Here is an 11,810-nt window from a genome sequence, read left to right on the forward strand (position 1 = left end):
AGCTTTGAAATGTCTATCAATTGTAAAGTTACTGTATACTCTGCAAATAGGATAATTTGACAGAAGTCATTAAAACATACAGGAAGTATACGTTTAACACATGCTAGAACAAGCAATATGACACTGAAAAAAAAAATCTATATGTCATAAAAAATAAGCACTCTTTACCGATGTTTGACGGAGTCCATTACCTAAACGTTTGAACTGATACAATGGCACACTCCAGGCGTTCGGTCACAGGATCACATAGCATTCTAATGACGCGTTGCCCAGAGACTTGCCGACGAAAGCGACGTGAAAGCGACCATTTTGTTTGTTTTTGAAAGGTTATAGATTCTGCTGTTCCTTTAATTGTCATCTTCGAGTCCATAGAATATTAGAAATCGTTATTACTAGCACGATATAAGAGTGGGCCTTATCCAAGTCTCTGTATACTTATTTGTAATCAAGGAACACTGCTGGATCAAGTGTATTGAACAGTAAGGGGATATTATGGTGAAACAAAACAACAACGTATCCGTATGTTTCGTATTTGTATTTCAATGAAACGTTTAACCACTACTCGGACAATAGGTGTTCCACTTAGTTTTATCAATATAGATTTAAAAGGCGATCTCGGTAACATTTACCCCCCCCCTGATTTCTCTCTTCCCTCCCCCTCCCCATTCCCAACTTGTCCAGACTAGGGATGGGATCTTAGCACACTGAGAAAGCTAAAAGCATGAATTATACTAAACAAAAACAGTTGGTAAAAATATTTCCAATCAAACAAATTTATTAATGTTAGTCTGCAACTATTACACATTTAATGATATGACTATCCAAACTAATGGTACAACTACACTTCATATAATGTTGTTGGGTTTTCTAAAGTATTTTACATTTTTTCTTGTTCATTTTAAAACTAATTTGATTTTTTTAAACAATCCTGTATTTTGCACTCCCCAACCTTTACATTAAACAGTTATTGTAGGATGTATGTTTACTGAAGCTAAACAACTGATAACCAACCAGCTTGTTTTAAAGAAAAATTCCTAAGTTGTGATTTAATGTGAAGAAGTTTTACTCGGACTTAGACATAAATAATACATGTAAAAAATACTTATTAATATGTTTATTTAATCTTCTCGTCCCGAGACATGACGTTAAACTGCGCTCCTCTTTCCTTAGCACTTTTGGAGCTCAAAAGTGCCCTACTTCTTTTCTATCATTGTGTCTGCCTCCTCTTTTCCTAAGTCTGCCTTCATTGATCATCACACTGTCTCCTTAACTTTAAATTCTCACTACGTCCTAGACCAGTCCGTTTGCCGTGGACTGCGACGGGTAAGGGGGGATAAAGAGATCCTGGTGTTTGAGTGGTGGCTATCTGATGATAAACCACAACAACACAATACTTTGGCTCCAAGTTCCCCTAGACCTGAGACCCAGATGGCCCGCTCTGGGTCAACCGGCTGGTCATGCCGAGCTACCAGCATAGGTCGTCGACCTATGCTGGAGGGCGGTGGCTGGAGGGTCAATCAGGGAGCTGCTGTATCGGACACATGTCCGATGTAGCAGCTGACTGAGTATAGCACCTGTGTAGCCCTGGCGGGCTCATTCTGGACATCCGAATGGCCCGTCCCCTTGTTGGACTCGATGGCGGGTGGGGAGCACAGGTGCCGAATTAACCAAAATATATATGGACAAAAAAACACACACAAAACTACTTGCCCCAGACCTATGTCTGGGCAAGAAACGACGAATTGACGATAAAAAAGAGGAGGTCCCAAAAAGCTGTGCCACCTGGCCATCATTTCTGGTGGTTAGATGCACAGAGGAGGGAAAAAGCCTGACCAAGTTGAGCCCTTTTATTATCTATAAGGGACTCAAGTCAGTAGTGGGAGAGCCCAAGAGTGTGTCTAAGCTACACAAAACAATGGAACTCCTTGTAGAAGTAGACAGCAAGACACACTCTGATGGGCTTTTAAGATGCAGAAGACTCTGTGATCTCCAAGTGGAAGTCATGCCACACAAGAGTCTGAACACCAGCAGAGGTGTAATCAGCTCTAGGGACCTACTGGAATGTTCCGAGAAGGAAATAGTGGAGGGCATTGAAGGAGTCACCCATGCCCGGCGCATTACCAGGCGCAGGGAGGGTGAGGAGGTCAAAACCGCCACTATTATCCTCACATTCGGAACTAGGACACCGCCAGAGTATGTGAAGGCAGGATACCTACGAGTTCCAGTGAGGCCCTACATACCTAACCCCATGAGGTGCTTCAAGTGCCAGGGTTATGGACACGGCGCGGCAGTCTGCAAGAGGAACACTGTGTGTGCCAGATGTGCTGGAGAGGGTCATGAGGACAAGGGCTGCACAGCCCAGTTCAAATGCCCAAACTGTCAAGCTGACCACTCAGCCTACTCCAAGGACTGCCCTGTGTGGAAACAGGAGGTTGCCGTGCAGGAGTACAAGGCAAGAAACGGATGTACCTTTAGCCAGGCGAAATCGGCTGTACTGGCCCTACCCAAGGGCCAATTCGGCTTGACAAAGACCTACGCCCAGGCTGTTGCTAAGAAAGGAAGATCCATAGCCACACAGACGGACACATTGACCCCACCACCCCCTCCTCCTCCCCCAACTCAGAAGAAAACACCGCCAAAGAACACACCTCTGAAGAAACAAGAAAGCCCTGTTGTCATGCTAAAGAACAGGTTCTCTGTGCTCGCTGATGAGAGCATGGAGACTGAGCAGCATGTCAAAACCAATACTCCGGGAGAACCCGGAGACATCATGTCTGACACAGGTTCTCCTCAGAGAACCCAGCCAGACACCCCAACCTCTACCGAGTTAGAGGTTGACCAACTCCCTAAGGGGAGAAATCAAAGCGGAGAGGATGCCCGAGGTGAGAGAGGAGGAAATAACCTCCGCTCTAACCAGAGGGATCTCCCCTCTCCAGAGAGAAAGACTTCCCCCAAAAGGGGGTTGTCCTCCTCCCCATCCAAACCCAAGAATAAAAATACCAAGGTCACTGGAATAAAGGGAAACCCCTCCGGGGGCCTCCCAAGGCCAAATAGCTCCAAGTAGGTCATCTAGAATAAGCCATGGATTCCAGAATTGTACAGTGGAATTGTAGAGGCCTCAAGGCCAATTACGAGGAAATGCAGCTACTGATGGACTCTGAGACTCCTGTAGCTGTCTGCTTACAGGAAACATTTCTGAAAGATTGCATCAGCTTCCGAAGCTACCGTGCTTACACCAAGAATGTTGAGGATGCAGAGAGAGCATCAGGTGGAGTCTGTATCCTTGTGAAGGATAGCATCCCCCATGAGAGGGTAGAACTACAGACCACACTACAGGCAGTAGCAGCTAGGATAACCCTTCACAAGGTTATCACTTGCTGCAGCCTGTATCTACCACCAGGCGCTCCATTAAACCGAACAGACATGGAGGACCTATTGAAACAACTCCCCCAGCCTTATCTAATCCTTGGGGATTTCAATGCCCATAACACCATGTGGGGATCCAACAATACCGACACAAGAGGTCGTATGCTGGAGGATATCTTCCTCCAACATGATTTATGCATACTTAATGATGCATCACCGACCTACTTGCACCCAGGAACTGGATCATTCACATGCATTGACCTCACCGTATGCGTCCCCGGACTTCTGGACGATTTTAAATGGTCAGTTAGCAATGATCTACGGGGAAGTGATCACTTCCCAATCATCATTACTAACAATCTCCCTTCATTGGGACGACCTCAGCGGTGGAAACTGAATAAGGCCGATTGGGAACAATTCCAAAAAAGATGCTCTGAGGATATCACAGAAAATATCCTCCATGAACAGAACCCAGCTGATACCTTTGCTAGCAAGCTACTAAGTATAGCCAGGAAAGTTGTACCCCTAACCTCTGCAAATCCAAAACGGCCTAGCAAACCATGGTTTGATACAGCTTGCAAAAGTGCTATTCGTGATAGGAAAAAACGACTGGCTGCATTTATAAAGAATCCTTCCCAGGAAAACCTAAAGCTATTCAGGATAGCTAGAGCAAAGGCTAGACAAACCATACGGTCAGCCAAAAGGAATTCCTGGAGAAGTTTTGTCGGCAGTCTGGATGCCAAAACTTCTGCTAGAGCGGTTTGGAAGGCAGTAAGGCGAATCAAAGGGAAAGAATCAAATGCAATAGGGCATTTGAAAAACCAAGGACGAACTGTCACGTCCCCCAGAGAAATAGCTGACTGCCTTGCATCCTCAATAGCAGAAAAATCATCCACTGCACACTACACGCCAGAGTTCCAAAAAGTCAAAACCAGGGAGGAAAGACACCCCATTGATTTCAGGTCAGAGAACAATGAAGACTACAACAAACCGTTCTCGCTTGAGGAACTGAGGGAATCGCTGGACAAGTCACATGACACAGCGCCTGGAGAAGACGAAATCCATTACCAGTTCCTCAAGCACCTTCCCGAACCCTCATTGGCAGTCCTACTAGGGGTCTATAACTGTGTGTGGCAAACAGGCGCTTTCCCAAACAGCTGGAGGAAAGCCACAGTTATACCGATACCTAAACCGGGAAGAGACGGCTCTGACCCAGCTAACTATCGACCAATAGCACTAACAAGCTGCATCTGCAAAACCATGGAAAGAATGATTAACAGTAGGCTGGTCTGGTACCTGGAAAGGAATAAAGTGATCTCAAACTACCAGTGCGGATTCCGGCAGGGGCGGACAACAACTGACCACCTGGTAAGGCTGGAAGCTTATATTAGAAATGCATTACTCAGAAGAGAACATCTAGTAGCTGTATTCTTCGATATAGAAAAGGCCTATGACACAACCTGGAAACATGGCATTCTACGTGACCTGGCGCTTATGGGGCTTAAGGGACACCTCCCCCGTTTTGTGGAGGAATTCCTGAAAGACCGAAAATTTCAGGTCCGAGTGGGCAACTCCGCTTCTGACACTCATGACCAGGAAATGGGTGTACCCCAGGGCAACATTCTGTCAGTCACCCTGTTCAACATTAAAATAAATAGCATCATAAATGCGCTGTCCCCTGGCATAGAGTGCTCTTTGTATGTTGATGACTTTGTCATTCTTACTTATGGGAAAAACATGAACACCTTAGAAAGGAAATTACAGTTATGTTTAAACAAAATTCAGGGTTGGGCAAACTATAATGGTTTCAAATTCTCTGACTCCAAAACAGTTAGTATGCATTTTTGTAATCTAAGGGGGCTCCACCCAGACCCTGAACTATTTATACACAAAAAGAAGATCCCTGTCGTGAAAACTACAAAATTTTTAGGCCTCACCTTAGATTCCAAATTTAATTTTCTCCCCCACATTAAGGAACTTAAGAAGAAATGCCAAAAGTCATTAAACATACTAAGAGTACTCAGCCATACGGACTGGGGAGCTGACAGAGATACCTTGCTGCTGCTCTATCGGAGTCTAATTCGATCCAAGCTAGACTACGGATCCATAATATATGGAGCAGCAAGGAAGTCGTACCTAAAAATACTGGAACCAATACAAAATGCTGCCCTGCGTCTCTGTCTCGGCGCGTTTCGTACATCACCTATCCCAAGTCTCCATGTGGAGGCTGGAGAACTCCCCATGGATATAAGAATGAAAAAGCTTGCAATGCAGTATATAGTCAAGCTAAAATCCAACCCCACGAACCCTGCTTTTGACTCCATATTTAACCCCACAGAGGTAGAATTATACAATCGAAGGCCTAACGTCATACAGCCGCTGGGCCTTCGAATGAGAGAACCCATCCAAAATTTAACCCCACCCATTGACCAAATCTCTAAAATAGAAACCCCTCAGAATCCTCCTTGGCTAATGAATAAACCTAAATTAAATTTATCCCTCCTTAATTTCAAAAAAGAAAATACAGACCCAAGCATACTACAAGCACACTTTAGGGAACTGCAGGAGAGCTACGGAGATTGTGGCACCATCTACACAGACGGATCCAAAATGGAGGGAAAGGTCGCGTGTGCCTGCTCCTTTCGGAACAAAACAATCTCCCGTAGACTCCCCGATGGCTGCTCCATCTTTACGGCCGAATTGCACGCAATATTGCTTGCACTTATGGCCGTAAAAGCATCAGAAAGGAGTAAATTTATAATCTGCTCCGACTCCAAATCTGCATTGCAAGCTTTGGGGCGGATGAAGACTGACATCCCATTGGTACATAAGAGCCTGAAGCTGTTGGACCTAATAACAGCCGACCGTAGGGATGTCACCTTCATCTGGGTCCCCTCCCATGTTGGCATTGAGGGAAACGAAGCCGCAGACAGAGAAGCAAAGAGAGCCATAAATCATGCGGTGTCAGGAACCCAAATTCCCTACTCGGACCTGAGACAAAGTATTGCCTCTGCCACCTATCGAGAGTGGCAGAACCGATGGGAGGCTGAGACTCACAGTAAACTCAGGCAGATTGTGGCGGATGTCAGGTGGCGGCCCACATCTAAGGCTCTGACAAGGCGTGGTAGCACAACCATGTCCAGACTTAGGATTGGCCACACCTACATCACGCACTCTTTTGTACTGAAGAGAGAGGAGCCCCCACTTTGCGAGTACTGTGACTCTCGCCTCACCGTGGAACATATCCTCGTTGATTGCCCCAGATACCAGGATGTCAGGGCGAAACATTTTAGAGCCACTAATCTAAAAACACTATTTAATAATGTCGACCCTGGGAAGGTACTGGGCTTTATTCGGGAAGTGGGGCTATCTACGAAGATCTGATTTCTGAATTTGTGAACATGCACTATTTACATTAGATTTTTACCAAATATTTAAATTTTTACTACCTTTACTATTTTAACTGTGAATAGACCTTAATTTTAATTATATGACTGTATAGAATCTGGCCCTAGTTGTTTAGAGAGAGAGTAGTCCTTATGGGACTGCAGGCACGACATGGCCTAAATTGTGCCGATGTGCCTCAAATCAACAAATCAAATCAAATCATTTAATCTTCAAGCATAGTTTAACCATGTAAATAATAAAAAATAAACATTTAATTTTCACAAAAGGATTATTACAACTCTAGGCAACTCGACTCATACATACTTTACAATAAAGTCATAAAAATACTTTTAATTACACACCTCTATGCCCCAACGGTCCAACAGACTAAGGGATAGGTACAGGTAAAGGTAAAAATGCTAATGCAGTATGCACAGTGTCTACTACATTATACAAAAACAACTAAGGAGAAGCAGAGAAAGAGTTGAAAACGAAATCCTAATGATAAGCGAAGTCTTCTTTCTTGACACATGGATAATACTCGCACAAAATATAGTAGAATGTTATGAAATTTGAATGGATTTATTGAAATGTTTTTGGTTATTTATCTTTCACAGTTTACTTAGATTTTCCCTAAATATCTGCGTTTAACGTTAAGCGTGTTAGCCGCTTCCCCGGTGTCTATTGCAACTAACTAAACGGAGGTAACACTCAAAGAAATGAAATAACACCATCGAAAGTCCGAACAATCTCTATAAGATAGTCAAAGGTGATACTGAACAAGAAATTTAATTACAATGAAGGAAACCGTCAAATGTCTGCTAACTCTCTGCGTTCATAACAAGCTTCCTATCTCTAAGGCGTCCTGGAAGCAGTCTGTTAACATCGGCTGTTATTTTGCTCAGCCTAAAACCTAGTCTTGTTTGAAGTTAAAACTTCCCATATTTCCAAAACGAATAATGAATACCTAAGTGTGCCATAACAGCGGCAGTAAGCCCTCTTGAAAAAACAAAACTAGTGAAGTAGCGAATCCACGAAAGTTGAAGCGCGAAGCAGCGATGGATTTATGTACTATAATGGTTACGTTGATTCTGCAATATCTTCCTTTACTTCGTTTCATTTGTTTATTTTTAAATCTCTTCATATCCTCTTATATTACATTATAACGTCATTGCATTAATACACATCGGAGATCAAATACTGGGTCTGATCAAATACTGGGTCTTGTCCCAATACTGAGTCTTAAAATATCCCATCCCTGGTCTTAAAATGTCACAAGAGTGGGTCTTAAAATGTCACAAGACTGGGTCTTATAATTTCACAATGTAAAAACAGAGCAGAATACTTTGATGAATTAATGAATGATTATCAAAATGTGATCAAACACTTTAGAATGTTGTTTTTTTACAACGTTGCATCAATAAATTCTGTCTTCTTTGTCCTCTTGTTTATTTTCTGTAGGATTCCTGACAAGTTTAGTTTTCAGCCAATTGAATAAAAATAAAGCTGCTGTAACAATGTCATAACCACAAATGACAGCTCCAACAAAGGTCAGCATTAGTATTCCCGTGAAGCCCATGACATTTGATGATGGCCGATAGTCTTTGACACACTCCTTGGTCCTCCTGAATGCCGATATATTTTGTTTTTCTACAGTCAAGTTTTTGACAATACCAATGATTATTTGGTTAACTATCTCGGGAGAAATAATGTCGGGGGCTGTCGTAGTGATCTGGGTTGCGACTTGAGCTGTTACTATTGGTGTCGTTTGAGTTGTATTTTCTGCTGGCGTAGTTGTCATTGGTGATGATGATGTAGTTGTGCTGAACAAAAGCGCTGTTGGGACAGATGTTGTCGACGTACTGCCTGAGGACAATGTGGACATCTTTTGTGATGGTAAAAAAGTGGACGTCACTAATGTTATCGTTGTCGTGATTGATGATGTCTTCGCTGATGAACTAGTAAATGTCCCATCTGTTTTGCTTGGTGAAGTCGTCGAAGAAAGAAAATTAGATGTCTGCTCTGCAGTACTTGGATATTTTGAACTTAAGGATGCTACCATTGACGGGCTAGGTGGTATTGTTACTGACAACGTTATAGATGTCTGCTCGGTCGTGCTTGGACTTATAACTATTGTGTAAGTCGAGCTTCCTGATAATGGCTCAGTCCTACTAATGGATGTCGTGGTTATCAAGCTGTTTGATATTGAGTTCTTTATTACGGAATACATAGCTAGTTCGTTGAAGTATCCCGTGCTGATTTTGTTACATACGACAGTTGATGTGGGACTTACAGATATGGTGTCCGTCAGGGGAGGTTTTTTACAGGTGTAAGGTGGTATTGTGTCTGTAGGTAGCACACTTAAGGTTCTTATGAAATCTGAATCAGAGAAAAACTGAAATATAAGACAACATACTATATTAAACACATGACTTAATCATGCATGGGACAGAAGCAACCAGTGAGAACAAAAGTAAAATTTAGTTTTAGAAAACAAAACAACTTCTAGACTCGTCCTAGGCGTTGTGGCTGAATTGTTAGAGCGCTTGGCTTCGGAACCGATGGGTCCCGGGTTCAAATTCAGGTGAAGACTGAGATTTTGATTTCGGGGTCATTAGGGTGCATATGTGTCCACCCAACTCTGATGGGTACATGACATTAGTTGCGGACAACATTAGGCGATTTGTCATTGTGCTGACCACATGAGACCCTCGTTAACCATAGGCCATAGAAACAGATTTAAGTTCATCTGCCCTATAGATCGCAATGTCTGACAGGGGTTCTTTACTTACTGTACGTACTGTCCAGGACTGGTGTAGTAAACTAAAGGATGCATTACATATCTAGCTCATCAGACTCACTTCCAGTCCATAATATATGGTTATATAATACAGAACATAAACATTTTTTTTTAAATAGCACTGTGTATAACATGATAAAAAGTCAGGATATGTTGTTTTTCCGGAACCCTCTTTTTGTTAGCTCCAGTATAATACTTAGATATAAAAAAAGAATAGCATTTTTCCTACATACATATCGATCAATATAATAATAATAATAATGATTATGGTTATTATTTGTGTTTTATTATTTCTATTATCATCGTTATTATTATTATTATTATTATTTAGATCGATATGTATGTAAAATCGTGAAATGACTAAGGCAACCAAAAGAAGTCAATAATTTATCCCGTAATTTCTAGTCTCAAAATAATAGTATGCTGGATATTTCTATTTTAGCCCAAACATATCCCCCCTAATTTATTGTCTTAAAATAGAAAATATGTTAGATATTGTTTTTTTTAAAGCTTATCTCCCTTACATTTTAGTCTTAAAAATGAACGTATGATAGAAATGTATTTTTAACTCATACTTATCTTCCCTAACACCAACACAAACTGACAATCATTAGGCTACAATGGTTTTCAATTTATATTAAATGGAGCGTTCGGATATTACGTAACGACCAGGGGGAGGAGGAGGCATACAAATTTGTTAAGCGTTATTACAAGGGTGAAAAACGGAGGGGAGGTCTGAAGAAGTGTTACGTAACTAAAAATATTTTAATGAAATAATAGGTACATTGCTCCCTTGACTTTCACGGGTCCGACTTTCGCGGAAGGACTATATTAATGCGAAACAATACTCAGCGTTTTACTAAAAGATTACCGGTGGCCGCCTGATGTATTGTAACGGATGTATGTATAAGTTGTACTTGATGTATTTCTGCAGTACCTTGTTAATCCTAGATGCTTGGGTATCTTTACTGGTGCGAGTTATATTGCTAAGACATAATCACGTCACAAAAGTAACCAACAGGATAAATGTTCAGTAACTAAGTTCACTCGAGAAGAAATAGAATGTGCCACAGTCGAGACAGTCACTAAAACAATGTTATCCCTTCAAGTGCCTATCGATAAAACTGTCCTAAAAGTCTACAATAACAATCTCTAACCCGATATTTATGTCGTCACTCGAAAATGTCTCGTTCAAAGTCAGTCTACTACAGTGCGTTCCTAAACTAAACAAAGTGTCTAACAGTATATGTACAGTATTACGGGAAAAACTGAATACGTCATCAAAGCGCCGAAAGAAGTCGATATGTTTCTCATTATCTTTATAGATACCATGATGAAAAATGTATTTAAGAAATTGATCTTTGAAAAAAATGAGTCTTTTTACAGCCCAGAAAAAAAAAAAGGGGGGGGGGTAAATTAGTTATTTGAGTTACTAATGGTGAGGGAGGGTAAAAAGTTCATGTTTGGGGTTACGTACTATCTGAAAGATGTAGAGATTTATCTACAACATTCCCTTTCACACTTGAGACACAAAGATAAAAGCACATTTCTTGTTCCATATGCTAGGACAAATTTGTACAAAAACTTCTTCTCAATTGCTATTAGAGCATGGAATGGGTTGACTGAATCTCCCAAATAATCAATGACTTGGCAGAATTTAAGTAATTGATTATTAACATGCATAACTAGATTGACCCAGGGATACGCGTAGGACGTAATCATCATCTTTTCTAAAGTAACGTCTGTATTTTATAAGATAAGATAAGTTAATATGCCACAGAGGATCTCTTACATACAAAACAATAAAAAAAAAGCCTTAAAATAAATACAGAATGCATCTATCACTCTTACATCGTTCGAATTAAGATAATCTGTAACTCCCAGTGCAGTACAAGTGACACTGTTACGGTCCATATCGTAGGCATACAAGTAGACTCCTATCTTGCTTTGGTGGTATTTTAGTTGGATGTGATAGAGCTCCTCTGGGCTGTTCCATGCATTATACACACACCCAGTCCATTTAGTACCTACAAATAATAGATCGAAAAACGTGTGGGTCAATAGTCAATTGGGTAGACTGGTAATTTAGCAGATAAGTGTTGTTTTTTTCTTGGCGCGTTCAATATCTTTTTATTACAGAATGATCTTTAAAATTAATAATAATAACAATATTAGTATAATAATAATTTTAGATGATTTGATTTCCCTATTATGGCTTTTCGTCATTTATTGATTTTTATATGAGTGTATATATTGT

Source organism: Biomphalaria glabrata, chromosome 14 (genome assembly GCF_947242115.1).
Source record: "Biomphalaria glabrata chromosome 14, xgBioGlab47.1, whole genome shotgun sequence".
NCBI classification, from domain to species: domain Eukaryota; kingdom Metazoa; phylum Mollusca; class Gastropoda; family Planorbidae; genus Biomphalaria; species Biomphalaria glabrata.